This window comes from Caretta caretta, chromosome 10 (assembly GCF_965140235.1).
Source record: "Caretta caretta isolate rCarCar2 chromosome 10, rCarCar1.hap1, whole genome shotgun sequence".
Classification (NCBI taxonomy): domain Eukaryota; kingdom Metazoa; phylum Chordata; order Testudines; family Cheloniidae; genus Caretta; species Caretta caretta.
Genome location: NC_134215.1, coordinates 40,586,489 through 40,608,048, shown reverse-complemented (window position 1 = coordinate 40,608,048; position 21,560 = coordinate 40,586,489). Strand labels below are relative to the sequence as shown.

General features: G+C 50.0%; 1 protein-coding gene across 4 annotated transcripts in view; it reads left to right on the top strand.

The window, feature by feature from the left end:
- Positions 1-21,560, top strand: part of TBC1D21 (TBC1 domain family member 21) — a 130,673-nt gene that overhangs the window by 12,263 nt on the left and 96,850 nt on the right. The gene's annotated exons all lie outside the window — the stretch shown is intronic.

The following is a 21,560-nucleotide window of genomic DNA, read 5'->3' as shown; positions in this document are numbered from 1 at the left end:
GCTGGACTTTTTGGACTTTGGGTGATTTATGGATTGCTGGACTCAAGAGACGTTAAGGTTCTGGGAAAGAACCCGAGGGAAAGGATGTGGCCCAATTTGCTGGGGTGGGTCTTTGCTCATGGTTTGGTTAATGAACACTAGTTGTGGTGTTTCCCCAATTTAATGCTGATGTCGTTTACCTCATGTTATTAAAGATTCTCTGCTACTCCGAGACTCTGTGCTTGCGAGAGGGGAAGTATTGCCTCTTTGAGGTGCCCAGGGAGTGTGTAAGATTTTCCCAGGTCACTGGATGGGGGCTTGAGCCACTTTTGCATTTGCTTTGATGAGAGGGAACCGCTGTGTACTGAACCCGGCCCTCGCTGCTATCAACTTGGCCTGGCAGAGGGTTACACTTAACTTTGTTTCAAGAAATCAGTGTGTAACAGCTTGGTTGCCTTGCCCTATTTGGGGTATAAGCAACAGCTGTACTGCATTTGCTGACACAGTTGTTGCACTCTCCATCTCTAATTCATTTCTTTCTCCATGATATCATGAGTATAAAAGATGCAACAACAAAGTTCTGTTCTATTCCAAATCCCTTTTGCTTCTCCAGCAGAATATACCTCCTAAAAACCAACCAGGATTTTCATTGGCAGGTGATTCTGCCTCTTGAAAATGCCTGTATCTTCTCTGTATTGAAGTATTCCAGAGGCCCTCCTACTGCTTCTGTAATAGTCTGCATTTTATTACTTTATTTTTTCTTTTTTTTTTTTTTAATACAAGAGACAGGCACGTTCAGAACCAAAAAAAATCAGCAGCTGGCAGAAAATGGAGAGAGAAACTGTGGGGGAGGGGAAGAAATGAAGGAAACAATAAAGGAAAAGAAGAGGTTGCATTATTCAAGAAGGAGAGATTCAGACAGGATCTGCAGAACAGCCACATCAGATCAGCACAGAGAGTGACCAGCATGGAAAATAACATCACAGGAGAATAATCAGAGATGGTTAGTAATTCCCCTGGCTCATGTGGAGTCAGTTGAACACCTGTCCATAGTGATTGATGCTACACAATAAGCAAGCTGGCTATTTTGCCATAATAATATTTTGCATCTTTCACCCAAAGAGCTCAAAGAACTTTACCAACATCAGGGGATTTATTTTTCCATCTCCACAGTGATGCAACTAAAACCCTGTTTTATAGATGGGAAAATTGGGGCACAGAGCAGTTAATAGACTTGCCCAAGGTCAAAAACTGACACTGTGACAAGGCCTGGAACAGAATCAAAGTCTTTGGGCTCCCATGTTTGTGCTTTAGCCCCACAAGAACATCCTTACTCCGTATCTTTAGTAACACCCCCAAGCACTAGCTATGCTAGTAAAACATCATGTGAGTTCTTGAGCTCCTGCAGATTGAGGTTAATATTAATTGCAGATACTGAGTAGAAACAGAGAAGCAATGGAGAAAAATGAAGGTGAGATGATATTATTTGTATTCCAGAGGCCTCAGCTGAGATCAGGGCCAGTTGTGTTAGGTGCTGCACAAGCACACAGTGAGAGTCAGTCCCTGCCCTAGTGATCTTACAGGCTAAATATGCAAGACAGATAATGGAAGGGAGGAGAAACCAAGACAGAGGTAAGTGAAATGTCCAGCTGCCATTCACACAGCCAGTTAGTGGGAAAGCCAAGCTAGAACCTGGCCTCCAGAGCCTTAGACCCGTAGTTCTGCATACTGGGCCCTACTGGATAATTTAGGAGACACCTTCCTGGTGACTCATGTAACTGAAATGGTTGTAGAGCGACTTCCTTCTAGCAGTCAGATGATCCTAAACTGTCACCTGACTTGGGTGGCAAAACCCCCAAGATAAAAGTGGAAGGTCAGGTTCCATCCGCAGTAGCCTGCTCCAGATAAAGTACTGGCTGGAAAATTGGGCTTGAACACTGGGATTAATACTGTAACAAGTGCAATTCATGGCTGCTCCCAGGAATTGCACTATGGCAACCAGAAACTTCACAGCAACAGAACTTCAGTCCTTCTTCTCCAAACAACACAGGCTCACTTGAGCTAGAGGAGAAGCTCTAGCAGCTGCTAGTAGAATTAAGCCTTGGATATGTTGCTGAGCTGTTCTGATAATACCCACTGAAAGGCAGAGGTACATGTGCACACGCATACGACAGTCCATGTCAATACTAACATGAATAAGGTAGGGCAGGGAGTGCAATGGTGACTCTCATTTTGATGGCCATCTTGATTTCACTGGACCAATCTTGCACCCTGGAGCAGGAGATGGGCTCGCTATCGCCTAGCCTGATGTGGCTAGAGAATTGGAGGGTTCCAGAAAATGAGGCAGAAATGGGTTCAGCACTATAGGGAAACAATCAGAGTCTTGAAATGGGGGTACAACTTCTACATGTGGAAATCAAAATGGAAGGAAATATGAGAAAGTTATTATCAAACTACTATATCACAATTAATAATACATCAATAATTATTAATAGGCTGGCAGGAGAACTTGTGATGCTCTCAATGTAACTAGAATATAGCAATCCCTTTGGATGTAGAGCTGTCAGTGTTCCTGGAGAGACTAAGTTCCCCCTATGGAGAGGATTATACTGTTCTTATTAAGATAGAGTGCCTCCTGCAGGAGGTTTCCATAAGTCCCGGGGGCCTCGGAAACACTAGCGTCGAGGTCCCATGGGCCAGAGAGTTGTAGCTGTGGGTTTTCTCTGATCAAGTGTGAGCTGAAGGCTGATGGGCATACTCAGCGAACTCCTTCTCAGGGAGTCCACAATCCCAGCAATGCCACAATTATGGAAGGACACAAAGCAGGAGCCAGAAGAGGTTGGGGAATTTGAAACTCAGTTTCTCCATGAGTCATGCTCCAGATCAGATGTTTTTAGGCTGGAGGTGACCACTTGTCTGACTGTGTCTCAACATGGACGGTAGGGATCAGTGCTTGTACAATGGGGGTCCAGCCTTATCTTCCCAGCTGAAACACAGGCATTGGCATGAAGACATTGGGATAGAAGTGCTGCTTGGAGTGCAATGACATCTCTCTACCCAGGTAAAACTCTCCCTGACTTCAATGGGAGCAGTCCAGCCAAGTCCTGTCTGTGACCTTCCCTCTGTCCTGTTGGAGTACGTGTAGAAACTACACATCAGTTCCATAACCCACCTCCAGCAATGGCCAGCAGTACCTCATGTCTCAGGGAAAGGCAAAGAACAGACCATATTGTGCTTATCTAAGCATGCCAGGGGCTGGGTGGAGAATGCCTAAAGGGGGAAGATTTCCTTCCTGACCTGCTTAGGCAGGCCATCAGCGTACACCCCAAAGCATGAGAATTGAAATACTTCTTTATCACCCTGCTGCTTAAATTGGTCTTTAATTGTCTTAGAAGTAAGAAATCAGCCACCTGTTAAATGCCACGGATAAGGTTCAGTCATAATAAAGCTGCACAGCAGAATTAGGGCCTTCTATTGTGCTGTCTCCTGGGCAGATCCCAGCCCAGGTAATTACTCTACTTTACTCTGCCTGTCTTGGTGTTTCCCCAGGAGTTTCAATCAAAGAAATTGTTCTTCACTTCCCCTCCTAACATCACTATTGTCTAGGTGACACAGAGGGGAGAATAGGTGCTATTCAATCCGTGCCCTCCCACCCCCAAAGACTTAAAACCAGGCGCTTTCCACTTGTCATCTGGTCATAGGTTGAAGAGTCACCAGGGATGAACTCAGAGATTCAGAGGAAGAGAACAAGGCCCGTTTTATACCCAGCCAGTATCTGTTCTTCTGAACGGGTCAGAGTGTCTCTGTTGTTACTGTGGCCCTGGCAGGCAATCGTTAATGGCTGTGTAAAAGTTCAGACTCACGCCTGCAGCACCTCCTGCTGGTAGTCGTCACGAACTATCTCGTCCAGCCACCGGAGCACCTTCTGCAGGCCAGTGATCCGCCTTACCGTCGGCCCCCCCGTGTCCCTCCCAGGACCCGATGCCCCTTTCTCTGGGGTGCTGCCCCCCGGGCAGTACCCCCACACTCTCAGGTTCTGGGTCTCCCCACCCAGGAGAACCCCCACCCTCTAAACCCACCTTACCTCAGTCTGGGCTACTGCCAGTCCCCACTTAGCCCCTTATATCGGGGGCAGACTGCAGTGTATATGCCACTCATCGCAGGCAAGGGGGTTTTGGACCTGCTGCCTCCGTCTACTCACGGGCTGCCCCTAGAATCATAGAATATCAGGGTTGGAAGGGACCTCAGGAGGTCATTGAGTCCAACCCCCTGCCCAGAGCAGGACCAATCCCCAACTAAATCATCCCAGCCAGGGCTTTATCAAGCCTGACCTTAAAAACTTCGAAGGAAGGAGATTCCACCACCTCCCTAGGTAACCCATTCCAGTGTTTCACCACCCTCCTAGTGAAAAAGTTTTTCCTAATATCCAACCTAAACCTCCCCCACTGCAATTTGAGACCATTACTCCTTCTTCTGTCATCTGCTACCACTGAGAACAGTCTAGATTCATCCTCTTTGGAACCCCCTTTCAGGTAGTTGAAAGCAACTATCAAATCCCCCCTCATTCTTCTCTTCCGCAGACTAAACAATCCCAGTTCCCTCAGCCTCTCCTCATAAGTCATGTGTTCCAGCCCCCTAACCATTTTTGTTGCCCTCCACTGGACTCTTTTCACATCCTTCTTGTAGTGTGGGGCCCAAAACTGGACACAGTACTCCAGATGAGGCCTCACCAATGTCAAATAGAGGGGAACGATCACGTCCCTCAATCTGCTGGCAATGCCCCTACTTATACATCCCAAAATGCCATTGGCCTTCTTGGCAAGAACGGCACACTGTTGACTCATATCCAGCTTCTCGTTCACTGTAACCCCTAGGTCCTTTTCTGCAGAACTGCTGCCTAGCCATTAGGTCCCTTGTCTGTAGTGGTGCATGGGATTCTTCCATTCTAAGTGCAGGAATCTGCACTTGTCCTTGTTGAACCTCATCAGATTCCTTTTGGCCCAATCCTCCAATTTGTCTAGGTCCCTCTGTATCCTATCCCTACCCTCCAGCATATCTACCTCTCCTCCCAGTTTAGTGTCATCTGCAAGCTTGCTGAGCGTGCAATCCACACCATCCTCCAGATCATTTATGAAGATATCGAACAAAACCGGCCCCAGGACCGACCCTTGGGGCACTCCACTTGATACCAGCTACCAACTAGACATGGAGCCATTGATCACTACCCGTTGAGCCCAACAATCTAGCCAACTTTCTATCTACCTTATCGTCCATTCATCCAGCCCATACTTCCTTAACTTGCTGACAAGAATACTGTGGGATACTGTGTCAAAAACTTTGCTAAAGTCAAGGAACAACACGTCCACTGCTTTCCCCTCATCCACAGAGCCAGTTATCTCATCATAGAAGGCGATTAGTCAGGCATGACTTGCCCTTGGTGAATCCATGCTGACTGTTCCTGATCACTTTCCTCTCCTCTAAGTGCTTCAGAATTGATTCCTTGAGGACCTGCTCCATGATTTTTCCAGGGACTGAGGTGAGGCTGACTGGCCCGTAGTTCTCTGGATCCTCCTTCTTCCCTTTTTTGAAGATAGGCACTACATTAGCCTTTTTCCAGTCATCCGGGACTTCCCCCAATCACCATGAGTTTTCAAAGATAATGGCCAGTGGCTCTGCAATCACATCCGCCAACTCCTTTAGCACTCTCGGATGCAGTGCATCCGGCACCATGAACTTGTGCTCCTCCAGCTTTTCTAAATAGTCCCCTACACTTTCCAAAAACTTCCTGGATTGTCTGTGCACCGCTGTATTGCTCTCCCAGCAGATATCAGGGTGATTGAAGTCTCCCATGAGAACCAGGGCCTACTATCTAGTAACTTCCTCAGGAGTTGTAGTAACTACTCAGAGAAGCCAGCAAGATGTAAGCCTCAGTGGGCTTTCCCCAGGGGAGCTCCCTCTGTTCGCTGCTCAGCTGGTTCACAGCTGACTGGCTTTTGAAAACAGTCAGGCCCACTCAGGGCTCACCTGGAGCAAAGCACTCCCAATTCACACTTTTCAAACAAAAAACCAATCAAGTACATGGTCAAACTGTCCCCACAACAGACACTCAGATACTCCCCAACACAGCCTCCTTAATGCAGCCCTTAGCATACCTCCTCTCAGGCAGATCCCAGGCAAACTCCCTCCATTAGCCTCTCTGCTGTTGGCTGCTCAGCTGGTTAGCAGATGACTCTGCAAACCAGCACCTGTTCAGCCTGTAGTCAGGCCTGCAGCCTGAGGTTTTTCAGGCCGGAGCTCCCAGCTCCTCTGGCCCTTCCCCAGCCCTACTCCAATCCAGGTGTCCTGCTCAGCACCTTGCAGCCAGGCTCTTCTCCCTCTCTAGGCAGAGGGAGACTGACTGGGCTCCTGGCTCACAGCCTCTTACAGGGGCCAGCTGGGCCTGATGGATCTGGCCACAGCTGTGGCTGCTCCCTTCATCAGCCTGGGCTTTTCCCCACAGCCCCAGCCCTCTCCTAGGATTGCCCTCTGCCTTTCAGGACAAGAGCTGGTGACTATGCCACTCCAGGAGGGAAAGATCAGTCTGCTTGGGCTGCCCTGCTGGCTGGAGCCCTCCCTCTTCCTCTCTGGCTGCCCTGCTGGCTGGAGGTCCTTCTCCCTCCCTTGGGCTGTTGCTGGTTGGAGGGCTCCTTCCCTGGATTGCTGCTGACACTGCTGTTGAGTTGAGGGGGCCTTGCCGGCCTGCCCCTCTCCCCACCTCTAGAGGGAGAAGCCAGGACCCCACTACTGCCACCTGTGAGGGGTCCTTCCTGCCTGGCCACCAGGGTTGCTAGAGCTGCTGCGGCTGCCTCATTTGTCCTGGGGAGCTGCTGGAGCCTGAAGCAGAATAGGACTGAGAGGACCATCGGCTGCTGGGGGAGCATACGGAGACTCTAGAGACCACATTAAGGACTGAGTGATTATCGAACTGTGCTTTTGTGGTGGAGGTCCTGACTGTGTTTGTGGGGATGTAGGGGGTGTGGTGTGGAGCCTACCCCCGTCCATCTATGTGTCCCCCTCCCCCACCATTGCTCCCTCCACCGGCCACATACCATCTGCTCAAGCTCCTGCCTCTAGGACTGTGCTGCTTGCCTGGCCTGCCACGCCCATTTCCACCATTTGGGCCTGCAGCAACAGCCAACCGCACAGTGACTTTTTCACAAGCACACCTTGGTGCACGTGCCCCCCCTTTTTTTGGACTGCCCCCCCTCCGATTACAGCCCTTTGCCCCCCCAGCTTCTTTGCCTAAGCCCCTTGCGAGCCTAGTTTGTTTGCCTGCCCCACCCTTTCCCCTCTGCGGTTTGGTTTGCTTGTCCCGCCCCAGCCCTACAGCTAGCCCCTTGGTTCCCCTGCCCCACCCCTAGCTTGGTTGCTCCCATGCGCTTGTGCCCCCCGTCTTGGTTGATCACTGCACCCCCTTGATGTTATTGTAACCTTCCCTCCCCTAGTGTAGCTAGAGGAGCCAGACTTCCATCTTCTGTCGGTGACTGACCACCACCCCCACCCCCAAGTCCTTGATAGCCCCCCTATCTGCCTCTCCATTTTGGCACCCTCCTCCCCTGCCTGCAGCCTAGCGGGGAGGAGTGGTTGACCTGACTCCCCTTTCCCCTGCTTTCTCAGGTGTTTTTCCCCTCCCTCACTGCTCGTCATGGTGGGAGACACAGCGGGTGGATCCCTAAGGCAGACGCCTGTCTCCCCTCCACCGCTTGCCCCCCCCCCCCCCCCCGGCAGCCCTCCAGCCTCTACTTCAGCCGCTGCCAAACCACCTGCTATCACTCCCGCTGGGGCGCCGGCAGCGGCAGGCAATGGGGTGACCTCCACTGTTGCCACGTCCCTTGCCCCCTCTGATTCTAGAGGACCCACCGCAGCCGGCAGGAAGGGCCGGGGAAAAAAGAAGGGAAAGAGCCCCGCTACAAAGACTAGGCCCTCCGTGGCAGGGGCTGCCCGCACTGCCGTGGCTCTGCAACCGGCTGCGACATCCTTCCCCACTGTTCCCTCCACCAGCACTGCGGGTGCCCTCCCTCCGGCCCCCAGAGCGTATGCCCAGGTGACGGCAGCCCCCGCCCGCCAACTACTATGTCATCTCTCCCAGCCACCGTTGCTGTTACCATCCCTAGCGGCCGGGGCCCCTTCCCCACCTTGACCAGGAAGCATGGCATCTCCGGGTGCCTGCATTGCCCCACGTGGAGACATACTTGTGGGCGTTGGCGAGGGTGATGAGGCCCACGGCCATCGTGGCGGCCTCCAAAATGTATGGCAAGGTCATCTTCTTCCTTGCCTCGGAGGCCGCCGCCCAGGAGGCAGTGGAGAATGGCCTGGCAGTGGGGGAGTGTGTTTGTCTCCCTGGAACCGCTGGAGGACCTGGGTGCCGATGTAGTCCTGAGCTGCTGCCCACCCTCTCTACCCTGGGGAAACCAATCTCCATTATCAGCCCTCTCTCGCTGGGCAGCAAAGACCCCACCCTCCATCACATCCTCTCATTCGGCGGGCAGGTGCAGCTTCAATTGCCGCCGGTGGCGGAGAGGCACTCGAGGGTCTTTCCTGGTCCCCTACCAGGGGGCCCAATACTGGGTGCATTATTCCACGGGGGTGGCCCAGTGTTACCTCTGCCAAGCGATGGGGCACGTCCGGAGGGACTGCCCCTTGGCCCAGGACCCTCGAGCCCTGGCAGGGCGCCGGCCCCATCCTCGCCGGTGCCCAGAGTCGCCCCTCCTCTTTCCCAGCCCCCCACTGCTCCAGCTCAGGCCCTAGGGGTACCTCCCCCAGTACACCAAGATGCGCGGGAGAGCCCCACCTCTGCTGCATGCACTGTGGCGGGGCCCGTAGAGGAGGGTGCAGTGGGGGTATTGCCGGGTGTGGGAGAGGGCCTGCCCCAGGGGGAATCTGCCCCTCCTTGTGCTGCCCCACCATTGCCTTCCCGGGTCCCTGAGTCATCCTCCCTGCCCCCAGACCCTACCCCTGTTACTCAGCCTGCAGACGATGCCATGGAGGGCTGGACCCTAGGTACAGGGAAAGTGGGGCAAGAGGAAGGCTCGAGCTCTGCTCCTGCCATCCGATGTGGAGGTCCCCCAGAAAACCAGGAAGGGGGGCACCGCTGCCAAGCCTTCCGCCCTGCCCACGGCAGCGTTCCATCTAGCGGTGCCGGCTGGGGAAGACATGGCAGCACTAAAGAGGAGTGCAGCCTCTCCATCGGGGTCCCTCCCCACGGAGGCCTCCAATAGAGCCCCTCCTGCACCCTTAACGTCTGAAACCCCTGTGAGCCCTAAAGCGAGTGTCACACTGGCGGGGAGGGCCCCAGGGTGGTGGGAGGCGATCTCCCCTCCATCTATGAGTGATCGAGGCCCGGGGTCTGACACCCTGGTCACCCAGGGGGAGGATGACCCTCTGCCAGCAGGCCTCACCCTGGCGCCCACTTCTCCGTGCCCCCTCCCCATAACCACTGCTTCTGCTCCCGCCTCCGAGGGTCCCCTGGACTCTTCGACCTGCCCAGTCGCAGGTGACACTCCGCTGACGGCCGCCGAACCTGCTGAGGCGACGGCCAGTGCCTCACGGCTGGGATCCAAGTTACCAGGGGTATCTCCCATTGGCGTGGGGCAACCAACTTCCTTCCTGGGCGGGGGCCCCACTGAAAATTTCCCACCTCGTGATACCGTGGCTGTCACACCTGTCATTGAGCCTGAGACCGGCATCACTGGGGACCCCGTCCCCATCCCTCAGACCCCTGAGCCAGACCGAGGGGAGCCACCTCCCGGTGGCCCAGTTACTGGGGCCCAGGATCCTGCCTCTGCCCCTCTCCCTGATGCTACTCTTGACCCCTGACCTGTCCACCTCCCACGATGCCATTGCCACCCCTGGGGCCATCTCCTTCCCTTTCCTGGAGGATGACCCTCAGGGAGTAGCCTTTGTGTTTCCCTGTCCCGACCCGCTAGGGGCTGCTGTCTTCCCTCTGCTGCCTCCCATTGAGCCAGGGTCTGAGGTGGGCCATGTGGCGCTGGCCCGTCGGGCGCCACGTCGAGGGTCCGCCCCTTGCCTGCCCGTCTTGGTCGGCCACGGGGCTGTGCCGGGGCCCCATCAGAGGATGACTGGGGGCCAGTGACCCCGCCCCCCCATCAGCTACAAGAGGAGCTGCAGGAGTTTCTAGAAGACATCCATGGCTCCCGCAATAAGATGCAGCTCGCTCTCCAGCAATGGGGGGATTTTCATCAAATCCTCCAGGCCGTGAGGGCCCTCATTGGGGAGGGTAAGAGGACTGGGAAGCAGGACACGATGGCTTACCATCAGGCCTGTGGCTTCTGTGATTCCTTGCTCACCTTCAGGGTAGGTCACAGTTTGCTGCGAGGCCCACTGGAGGCCGTGAGTGTCCCTGCCGGTGAGGATCACCCACAGCCTTCCTCATGGCATCTATCACCTTTGCAACATTGAACACCCGGGGCCGTAGGATCAGTCTCTGCAGGTGCTCTCCTTCCTTCGGGAGGGGGGGTACTCTGTGGTTTTTCTGCAGGAGACCCATATGGATCTGGCCACCGAAGACAGCTGGCAGCTGGACTCGGGGAACAGGGTCTACTTTAGCCATCTCACAGTTCATACGGCTGGAGTGGCAACCCTGTTCTCCCCGATCTACGGCCCGAGGTGCTGGGGGTCGCCAAGGTTGTGCCGGGTCGCCTGCTGCACCTCCGAGTCCACGTGGAGGGGCTTGTAGTCAACCTCATTATCGTCTATGCCCCGACATCGGGCCCAGAGCAGCTGCGTTTTCATCAGCAGGCGTCCGCCTTCGTTGGCTCCTTGGATCCTCGTGAGTGCCTGGTCCTGGACAGGGACTTTAATGCCACCCTCGAGAAGCGGGACCACTCGGGGACCAAGCAGAGCTTGGCTGCCGCGGATGTCCTCCGGGAGATTGTTGAACATCACTCCCTGGTGGACGTGTGGCGTGACCGCCACCCGGACAATGTCTTGACGTTTACCTATGTCCGGGTGGAGGCCCATCGGTCGTGCCTTTCCCGGTTGGACTGCATCTGTTTGTCACGCTTCCATCTTTCGCGGGCCCACTCCTCCACCATTCGGCCGGCCCCTTTTTCAGATCACCATCTGGCCACCATGACGGCCTCTCTCCATGCGGAAAGGCTGGGGCCGGCCTATTGGCATTTTAACAACAGCTTGCTGGAGGATGTGGGCTTCATGGCATCCTTCCGGGAGTTCTGGCTGGCCTGGCTAGGGCAGTGGCGTGCCTTTTCCTTGGCGCGGCAGTGGTGGGACATGGGGAAGGTGCGCGCCCAGTTCTTCTGCCGTGACTACACCCGGGGCGCAAGCCGACGGAGGGATGCGGCAATAGAGCAGATGGAATGGGAGGTCTTAGAGCTAGAGAGGCATCTGGGCACCAGCCCAGAGGATCCATCCCTTTGCGGAGCGTGCTGGGAGAAGCGGGAGGAGCTCCGGGCCCTCAACGACCATCAGGCCTGTGGTGCTTTTGTTCGATCCTGCATCCACCTCCTTCAGGAGATGGATCGCAGCTCCCACTTCTTCTACGCCCTGGAGAAAAAGGGGGGGGGCCAAGAAGCACATCACCTGCCTTCTAGCGGAGGACGGCACCCCCCCTTCACGGATCCAGAGGAGATGTGCGAGAGGGCCAGGACCTTCTACGCACACCTTTTCTCCCCGGATCCGACCCATCCTACCGCTTGCAGAGTGCTCTGGGGTGGAGTCCTGACGGTCAGCGCAGGCAACCGGGACCTGCTAAAGCTGCCTCTCCCTCTGGCCAAGTTCTTGGAAGCCCTCCACTGCATGCCCACCAACAAATCTCTGGGCATGGATGGGCTGACCGTGGAGTACTACCGCATGTTCTGGGATGGTGACTAGGTCTGGGCCGAGTTATTACAAAGCGGGGTCCTCCCTCTTTTGTGCAGGCGAGCCATGCTCGCCTTATTCCAAAGAAGGGGGACCTCCGTGACTTCATGAATTGGCATCCCGTCTCGCTCCTCCGCATGGACTACAAAATTGTAGTGAAGGCCATCTTGCTGTGGCTGGGGTTGAAGCTGGAGGATGTGATCCACCCAGACCATCCCGAGCCGTACCACCTTTGATAACCTGTATCTGGTCTGGGATCTCTTGGAGCTTGGGTGTAGGGATGGTCTGTCGTTCGCCCTCCTCTCCCTGGATCAGGAGAAGGTGTTTGACAGGGTGGACCACGGGTATCTCCTGGGCATTCTGCGAGCTTTAGACTTCAGATCCCAGTTTGTGGGTTTTCTCCAGGTGCTGTACGCTTCCGCAGAGTGTCTGGTCAGGCTCAACTGGACCCTGACCGAGCCGGTCAGCTTCGGGTGGGGAGTAGGGCAGGGGTGCTCCCTCTCAGGCCAGCTGTACACTCTGGCAACTGAGACCTTCCTCTGTCTCCTCTGCCAGAGGTTGACGGGGTTGGCGCCTCGAGAGCCGGAGCTGCGGCTGGTCCTGTCGGCGTACACTGACGATGTGCTCCTCATGGTCCAGGACCTGGGTGACTTGGCATGGGTGGAGGCTTGCCAGACCGTGTACTCGGCGGCCTCCTCCGCCTGGGTCAAATGGGTCAAGAGCTCTGGCTTGGTGGTCAGGGACGAGTGGCAGGTGAGCTCCCTCCCATCCGCGCTTCAGGCCATCTGGTGGAGTGCAGGTCCACTGCTCTATCTCGGCGTTTACCTTTCTGCCACGCATCCATCTCCGCCGGAGGACTGGCACGGTTTACAGGGCAGAGTGACGGAGCAGCTCTGAAAATGGACAGGACTACTCACATGCCTCTCCCTTCGAGGGAGGGCACTGGTACTCAATCAACTAGTCCTGTACATGCTCTGGTACTGGCTCAACACCCTGGTCCCGGCCCTGGGCTTCCTGGCCGACCTCCAGATGACCATTCTGCAGTTTTTTTGGCCAGGACTGCACTGGGTCTCTGCAGGGGTTCTCCATCTGCCCCTGGAGGAGCCAGGGCAAGGTCTGAAGTGCCTACGCACCCAAGTCCATGTCTTCCCACCTCCAGGCACTGCAGAGGCTCCTTTATGGTGCAGGTAGTCTGGCGTGGAGAGTACTAGCGCACGCCTTCCTGTGCTGCTTCCAAGGGCTCTGATATGACTGGCAGCTCCTTTATCACGATCCTAGAGGTCTTCTGCGAGACCTCTCTGGGCTGCCAGTCTTCTACCAGGACCTCCTCCGGACCTGGAAACTGTTCTCGGTGAGTTATTGATTCCCAGAGACTTTTTTTGGATTGTCACACTACCTAATTAGTCATGTGCTCATCGCACTCTTAAGATTGAGCTGAGTTTTTCACTTAAAGCAGTGATTCAACCGTTTGGTTTATAATAGTAACAAGGGGCAAGAGCTTCAGCTAGTGTGATCGGCATAGCTCCATCAACGCCAGTGCAGCCATGAGAATTTAAGCCAGCTGAGGCTCTGGCCCAGGATGTTATATCTATATATATAAAATCCACATATATACAAGGATCACTCCACTTCCAACTGAAATGCAGCCAGTTCTGGGGCAGAACAAAGAAGCAGCTGTTTAATAGCACAAAGGAACACTACACCAAAAGGTTAGGGCAAGAAAAATGTGGTACCTAGTGAAGAGACCACCAAAGAATTTAGGTCGGGAGAATGTAATTACCCAGGCTGGAACAAACTGAAGTTGGACACTTGTTTTATGACGGTCTTAGGCAAGCAGACCTAATATAGTACAGCTCACAGAAGAACTCTAAAATAACCCTGTCTGATTTTTCTTTCACCTCATGCAGCCTTGTTTCTTTGGTCTGCTCTTTGCTCACTCCCAAGTTGTGCATCCCCATTTATATATTTGTTCTTTTGGCTCCTTCCTTGCAACCAGGCTTTATAGAAGAAAATATAGCTCATCATTTTGATGTAATAGGAGCTATTTGGAAGCTTCTATTTTTCTTCCTTCTCTGCGTGTATCAATAATGTTGATTCAGAAGAAAATTATAAACACAGTAAGTAACATTTTTTAACAGAGGAAGAAAAACAGCAGCACATTTTGCTGTAGGACAAGGATACCTGAATTTCCAGTGCAATGGTTCTTCACGCACCCCTACACACTCCGACACCACTCTCATCTAGCTGGAATCTCCCTCTCATTTAGTGCAGAAGTGATGGATTCAAAGCAAGAATTCTCTGGCTTGTGTTGTGCAGGAGATCAGACTATATGACCATATTGATCCCTTACAGTCTTAAAACCTATGGATGCACATTGAATCTATAGATGTTATCAATAAGAGCAGGGTAAGGTGGTTGCGACCCTATAATACCTGTCCTACTTAGTGCATTTCTACTTGAACTAGAGGATAAGAGCCAAGCACTCAGCTATGATAATACTAATAGTACCTAGCTTTTCTCTTGTGTTTTTCACCAGTAGATCTCAAAGGGTTTTCCAAAGAAGGTCAATATCATTGTTACCATTCTTTTTACAGCTGGTGTGTGATTGGGTGCTCACCCACATAAGCCCTGAGTGAGAGAGGCTGGGGGCAAGTATTGATACTTGGTGGTATGGGCCTCTTGGTGAGGGCCTTACATGCTAATTGCACTTCCTCCTCTCTCCACTGTGGAATATCAGAGCTAATTTTGATTCCATTAGGAGTCTAGTTACAGGCTGCTGAGCTCACTTTGGGCTAATGGTGCACCAGCACTGAGGCTCCCCTACTACAAACTGAATTCACCTAAAAAGAAAAGGAGTACTTGTGGCACCTTAGAGACTAACCAATTTATTTGAGCATGAGCTTTCGTGAGCTACAGCTCACTTCATCAGATTTTTTTACCGTGGAAACTGCAGAGACTAACCAATTTATTTGAGCATGAGCTTTCGTGAGCTACAGCTCACTTCATCAGATGTTTACCGTGGAAACTGCAGCAGACAGTTTCCACGGTAAACATCTGATGAAGTGAGCTGTAGCTCACGAAAGCTCATGCTCAAATAAATTGGTTAGTCTCTAAGGTGCCACAAGTACTCCTTTTCTTTTTGCGAATACAGACTAACACGGCTGTTCCTCTGAAACCTGAATTCACCTAAGAGCTGAAATCACTGAGCGTTGTGTTAAGTAGTGGGGGAGCCTGAAGATATATTGTGGAGCAGTTTGCAAGGAGTGCTGGAGTGCCTTGTGGACAGGCTGGTGGAGCAGTTCAGAGGACAGCGGGAGCCGCTTGTGGGACGCGGAGCGGAGCAGTTCATGGGATGGCGGGAGCTGCTTGTGGGCCGCAGAGCCGAGCCGAGCGAAGCAGTTAGTGGGGCGGCTGGCAGAACGGGGTGGGGCGGAGCGAAGCGAAGGCCTATGGAGCTGTGGGGCGGACAGCTTCAGATCATGTAAGGTGCCCCTTACCTCTCCCCCTTCTCCCCCCCCGCCCACATCTCCACCCAGGTTGGGAGGTAAAGCTCTGCAGATAAACTTTCGAACTCTGGAGCTGCCCTGACCAGGGACAGAGACTTTTGGGCCACTGGACTTTTGGGACTTTGGGTGATTTGGGGTTGCTGGACTCAAGAACCAAAGGGAAAGGGCATGCCCCAATTTTTGTTGGGGGGAGGGATAGCTCAGTGGTTTGAGCATTGGCCTGCTAAACCCAGGGTTGTGAGCTCAATCTTTGAGGGGGCCATTTAGGGATCTGGGGCAAAAATTTGGGGATTGGTCCTGCTTTGAGCAGGGGGTTGGACTAGATGACCTCCTGAGGTTCCCTCCAACCCTGATAGTCTATGATTCTATGAATCAGGGAGCCAATTAACTGTATATGTTGCACCTTGAGGGGAGCCAAGGTTTCCAAGCAGCTGTGTGCATGTTAAGACCACTACCTTAAATGACATACATTTTAATTTCACCACAGCTGCAGGCAATCATATCATTTATTGGCCTGCGAATAAAACTCTACAATTAGCCCTTAGGTTCCAGATACCCTTTAACTGGACTGCTTTAGTACCTGACCAATTCCAAAATTTGCTTTCAATCCTACCAAAGGTTAAAAAAATTTTTGTTTCTGTAGTTCAGATTTACATGCTCCAAAATATATTTCAAGCCAAAAAGAATGCCTTTTATACTGCCTATAAAAGGTCTACTTTGTGTACCCAGACTAATGTATTGTGTTTTGTAACTAAAGCTATACACCAGTCCCAACCACATCATATTATTACCATGGAAATGTTATTGCTTTTACTGCTGTCTAGAATAGGGTTATGTTATTGTTGCTGTAAGAAATGTATTTATCATTGCCTAGCCACCCCTAGACTTGCCAATCTCGGCACAAGGAAGCAGGTGGCACTAATAACTGTAAATGAAACGTGTAGCACAGTTTGGGCAAAAGGACAGAAAAAAAGGAAAAAAAAAATTAACAAGCTAATGGCTATAAAAGTTTAGGCCTAATTAGTGGAGCCAAAAAAGGCACCAAAAGGGGGGAATGTGGAGGAAAAATTCAGTGGATCAAGTAGGCCTAAAACTTTGGTCAAGCTAACTGTGTATATGAAGCGTAAGAAGAGAGAGTGTGGAAAATTCCATTGAAAAGCAATTGCAAACAGCACAGCTTAAGAAACGCTAGAAGTTGGAAAAAAACATTAATTGCATGGAAAACACCTGTCAATAACAGAAAAAGCTTGTTTTTGCTAAACTCCAAATAAGGCAGAGCTACTGTTGAAGCTTGCATTATATGCCAAATAAGGAAAATGCTGTTGAAGAAAGTGGGTTTGACAAATTGTGGTTTTCAGCAAGATAAGCTCCTGTATTTCTTCTTACGGCAGAGCAGCTCTGGCTGACTCTCCCTGTATTTGCATGCTTGAATAAAGGGACCTCAGGCTTGGAAAAGTAGATGTCCTGTCATGGGAGTCCCATGTCCCATACCCTTTCAACAAATGTTGTCATGAACAGTGACAATCTTTCCTAGTTTTAAAGTTTATGTACACACTGAAGTTGAGGGGGTTCTAACGGTCAGAGTGTCCATTGGCTTCCAATGCCTACCCGAATGTCAGGCATTACTCCAGGAGCACTGACTATGAATCGGTTGGGCATACCAGGTAGTTTTAGTTTTCAAATGTCTTGGTGAATTATCCAATCCCACATGCATTCTTCCCATGGACCCGGCAGGATTCGGTAGGTGGGAGCCCATACCCCTCCAACCGACTCGTATGCTTGGAAGGAGCACTGTGAATGTCTGCATCTCCATTTAGAAAATCTCCAAGCCTGTCTCCACGGCCACGGATTAGATGGAAGTCCTGAGGTATTTGTAAGGGCAGTAGGCCACACCTGATATTCATGATCCCTCTGATGGCCGTGAGCTGGTCATTCAGAAATCCTGAACCTCTGAACAAGCCTGATCCCACTGCAATGACTTTTCACTATTGGTGATACCTAGTACCATCTTTGTTAACAGCTTTTGGGTCATTGAACTAAGGGCGGAGATAACGTATAATTCACCAACACTAGCCTGAACCTGTGCTAGTTGTGCTCCAGTAATAAGGCCTGTGGCTTTTTTTAACTGTTTCAATTTTTCCTTATGTTGCTGACCTTTATAGATATTTCAGATTGCAGCTACACTATTTGCCCCATCCCACAGGTGTCCAGCCAAGTCCCTTTTCTTTCTAGCGGAAACCCAGGTCCGTTGCTGTGCCAACCGAATTGCAGCTCCTTTTGAACAATTAGGATATATAGAGGTAATCTGAAAACTAGATAAGGGTAGTGTAAATTTTACAGTCCGTAGTGTAGCATTAATTACAGTTTATTGAAACTTTAACCCATCTTTTTTTTTTAATGAAGTATTATACCACATTTGATGACTGAACACCCTTATATACTCTTGAGAGGCCTCAACATTAATATTATTGGACGGGGTGTACTGCAATATGGTGCAGTTTAAATTATTAGTTATTGGAACATTTTTAGTACAGGTAATTTTTTTAGCAGCAGAACAAACTTTTTGGGTATTTGTTTGATAGTTCACCAGTTGGGTGACCAAATAACAATAAGGGCCTTTTTTTATCTATCATGCTACAAACTTTGGGAATCGCCATCATATCTGTTCCGCTATGGACCCCATTAATTTTAATTTCTGACTTTTGGGGCTCAGTTGCAGTGATATCATATATTTTTATTTTTACCAACCCATCTGTTTTTTTATAAAATTTGCTTATATGAACTATTTGAACTTTAAAAAAAATTTTAACAAAATTTTAGTAAATCACTAAGATGTGAAGGCCTGGGCCATTGGATTTCATTAGAATATACAGTATTATTTGTATTTGGGTAAATTTTAGGGGTGATGACCAAGGTGGAGGGAATGGTGGGAGTAATGTCTGTGGCAGCAAGGTGTTTTGATATTCATTTTCCTGAAGCCAATGAGGGAGGGCAGTGCATTTTGATGGTAGGCACAGAGCCCAGCCCCTGGAAAAAAAACCAAAAACCTACCCCACCACTTAACTCCACATTTCCAAGCGTGGTCCCCACAATTCCCTCCCTGCCAATTAACAATACTTTTGTCTTTTCCACCAGGACCCCTTCTTAATGTCTTTTGTAGTCAGGAAATTCCTGGACTTCGGTGGTTTCAGCAGAGCGAGTGTTCCTTCTTCTTTCTTGGAACAGCCGTGGTTTAGCATTATGCAGGGGAGAGGTTACTAGCACATCACCCTGTAATGATTTGGTTTTTTCTAGCAAAGTCCAAATGCACATTAGTTCTGTCAGTGGATAAGGGAGAGGTTACCAGCTTTTCACCTTGTCCTTTACTCCTGCTGTCCAGAAGGAGCAACAATGCCAGAAGGAAAGATAGACCGATCATCAGTCGGAGAGCCATTACAGTGAGAAACATGGGCAGGTAGTCAATTCTTGGCACTTCACAGCAGTGTTGCTAATTAACAGGACTTGATAAGGGTCTTTCAGCATGGGGCCAGGGTTGTTCCTCGCTGATGGACCTCTATGTAGATCCAGTCTCCTGGTTTCAGCGAGTGGCAGGGCTGCTGTATATAAAAAGACCTAACACATTTTGTTAGTGCCTGACAATAATTATGCATTGTCGTCCATTAAATGACTGTCCATCTGAGCCAGGGCCAGTGGGGGCGCAGCCAGTAGTCGCATCAGGTGCCCTGTTAGAATTTCATGAGGGCCACTCCCAATCTGTCGATTGGGAGTGGCCCTCATATTCATTAATGCTCATGGGAGGGCATTTGGCCACTGTACATTTGTTTTAGCACAGATCTTGGCCAGTTTATTTTTCAAAATCCCATTTTGACGTTTTACTGTCCTGGCAGACTGTGGGTGGTGGAGGTTGTGTTGGATCTGTAAAGCTGCACATAACTTTTCATAATTTGTCCAATAAAATTGGGTCCACTATCATTGTTGCTACTCACAGGTATGCTAAATTGTGGTACAAAATCCTTAAACAAAGTTTTACAACAGCTTTGGCATCTGCCTTTTTACAGGGAAAGGCCTCAACCCAGTTGGAAAATACATCAACTAAAACTAACACACTTATAATTACAACATTTAGACATTTAAATAAAATCAATTTGAATATTTACAAAAGGTCCCCAGGAAGGGGGATGTGCTGCCTGCCTAACGTTGACAGCTTTACCAACACTATGTTGCTGGCAGATTACACACTGTTGGCAGTATTGCTTAAGATATTTTTTATTTTATTTTTTTTATTTTTTACAAATACCCTTGCTGATTGAAGGCAATACTGAGGAATTACTCCCCATATTTTCCTGTATTTGTTTTATAGGCAGGTTAGGTTTCAATGGCTTCTATTTTTATTATTTAGGTGATTTGCATTAACACAGACATTCTTAACTTTAAAAAAAGAAAAGGAGTACTTGTGGCACCTTAGAGACTAACCAATTCTTAACTTTGAATCCAAAAGCAAGCCATCAGCCGCTTAGAGGCTTTGTCTTAAAAGGACACAATTAACTTCTAACTTTTAACTTTTGCTTTTAAACACACATTGATTTGAAAAGGAAAACACAACCCAGTTTTGGCTTTTCTTTGGCAAAGTGACAGTTGATTACACAGAGCCACATTAAGACTTAGTGTTCGGCACTGACTACAGCTTTTATTTGCTATTTGTTACCAAAACCGATTTAAAATCTTTTTTCATTTTCCTGGCTTTGACTGCCCTGCTGCAGCCACAACTTTGGTCTTTATTTAAAAACATTTTAAATCTTGTAAAGTATTAAGTCACCTTTAAGGATTAAATGCTAAATACCAAAATTAAACGACACTAGTTTATTTTGTTTGACAAAAGTATTTTTTTGATTTTACAATTTTAAAACAACACTAATTTATTTTAAACTTATAAAACAAAGATTGTACACACCAGGAGTGTTTTTTAGCTAATTTGCCTAACTTGTTCATAGTTAAATGATTTTACTTAAATAACCTTTTGCCTGGATTATTTACAGAAATTCTTACAGAGAAATGTCCTTTCTCCAAAGGAATGACTGCAAAGAAACCAAGAATTTTCTTTTTATAACGCTTTCTTTTAACATTTGTACAAAGTTTCACTGCTTAATTTCCTCCAGTAACTACAGAGTTAACCTTACTTTTTTTCTTTTAACTTTTTCAGACTGCTGTTGCCTGCTTGTCTGGGCCCAATCCTTTTTTTGTTGTTGTTGCATTATTTCTTTCCATGGGCACAGGCATTGTTTCACTACCAATTTAGCAAGGAGGGTGGGCTTTTTTGACTAACCCCCCTTTTATTTATTTATACACACCTATTTACATACACACACATTTATTCCTTATATTTAGATGCATTTTACTTAACAAAAACCTTAATCCTCTGTGTCCAGACTTAATACAACCTTTCCCTTATTTGAGGCGGTAACAACCCCTCAGCACTGGTGCTTTGCAGGAAAGGATGGTGGCAGGGCTAGGGACAACAGGAAAGGTAGGGAGAACAGTAGCATGAACAGCATGGTAAAATGGGGGAGTTACACTCCCTGACCATACGAAAAATGACTCCTTGCTGAATGCAGGAAGTAAGAACAGGTTGGATTTTTCCTTGGCCTGTTTTGATAGAGGGTACTGCTCGGGAAGGGGTCTTGCTGGGTTTAGGTGAATTGTAATGGGTTGGGCAGACCCAATGCACCCAACCTGGTTGGCATGATCGGCTCACAAGGCTTACAAGGAGGGAGAGACCTTAGCCAGCAGTTCCTGATGCAGTGAGGAAGGGCAGGGGTTGGTCTTCCCCTGTAAACTGCCAGGACCTCATTGTGAGCGGGATCAGGCACGTCCAGATTCACACTATTTGGAGTACAGCAGATTATACAATTTAATTTACACAGCAAGTCTTTTCCCAAAAGGTTAGCAGGTGAAAAAGGGCTTAGGAGGAAAGCATGACAGTCGAACAAAGGACCGATGGAAACGGACAGAGGTGAAGAGACGGGGTGGGGAATAAGAGTGTTGCCCACCACTACTGCTTTTGGATCGACCAGGGAGGTAGGGACATTTACTGTATCCAATGGCCCATTTGCTTGTAATAGTAACATGCGCCATCACTGGGTCCCTAGGAGAGGTGGATGGTGGGGACCTTGGTTTGGCCTTCCCCTTCTTCACCTGCAG